At 43.7% G+C, this 790-nt stretch overlaps 1 non-coding gene across 1 annotated transcript; it reads left to right on the top strand.

Annotated features, from left to right (window-relative positions):
- Positions 1-479: 479 nt before the first annotated feature.
- LOC112715067 (small nucleolar RNA R71) lies at positions 480-587 on the top strand. Its single transcript, XR_003159455.1, has one exon. It is a non-coding gene; the product is annotated as a small nucleolar RNA R71 (small nucleolar RNA).
- The last annotated feature ends 203 nt before the right edge of the window (positions 588-790 follow it).

Raw genomic sequence — 790 nt, 5'->3', positions numbered from 1 at the left:
TTTGAATTGTCCTGCCATCCATGGTTATTATTTCCACTTTGATTGTACCCTTGGTTGGGGCGGTCATAGAAGTTGTGAGTGGATGCCACCATGTTGTCTTCTTGTTGGAGCTGCAGGCATTCATCAGTGTAATGGCTGTAATCAGCACAAATTCTTTGTGGAACTAGTTGTTGGTTTTGCTGCGGTTGAGTTTGCTGAGCTTGTTGATTTAACTGTATTTGCTTCAGCAGGTTGGTCATTTCACAGATGCTTCGATTTAGAGCAGCAGTCTCTATGCCAGAAGATACTTCTGCAACGGTCCTTGAACGGCCTTGCTTCTGTCTGTGATTCTGAGTAGATTCAGCTAAATCACTGATCAATTGCCAAGCTTCATCAGTGGTCTTGTACTTCTTCATAGACCCATTGCTGGCACTTTCCAATGTGGTCTTATCTTGGGGCCTCATACCTTGTGTGACATAGCTGAGTAGCACGATCTTGTCAATCATGTGGTGGGGGCATTCTTCCAGAAGATTATTGAAGCGCTCCCAGTATTCAAAGAGAGTCTCATTGTCATCCTGAACAATTGTAGAGATATCCTTCCTTAGTTTATTAGTAACTTCAGATGGGAAGAATTACTCTAGGAACTCCTTTCTGAGTGTATCCCAGTTGGATACGTTTGCTAGAGGTTGAGTGTAGTACCACTCTCTTGCTTTTCCCTCAAGAGAGAACGGAAAAGCTTTCAGCAGAATTGAAGTTTCATCAGCGCCATCATGCCTGACAGTAGAACAGGCTGCCTGGAAATCTCTCAAGT

This window comes from Arachis hypogaea, chromosome 1 (assembly GCF_003086295.3).
Source record: "Arachis hypogaea cultivar Tifrunner chromosome 1, arahy.Tifrunner.gnm2.J5K5, whole genome shotgun sequence".
NCBI classification, from domain to species: Eukaryota; Viridiplantae; Streptophyta; class Magnoliopsida; order Fabales; family Fabaceae; genus Arachis; species Arachis hypogaea.
This window is presented reverse-complemented; position numbering and strand designations above follow the sequence as displayed.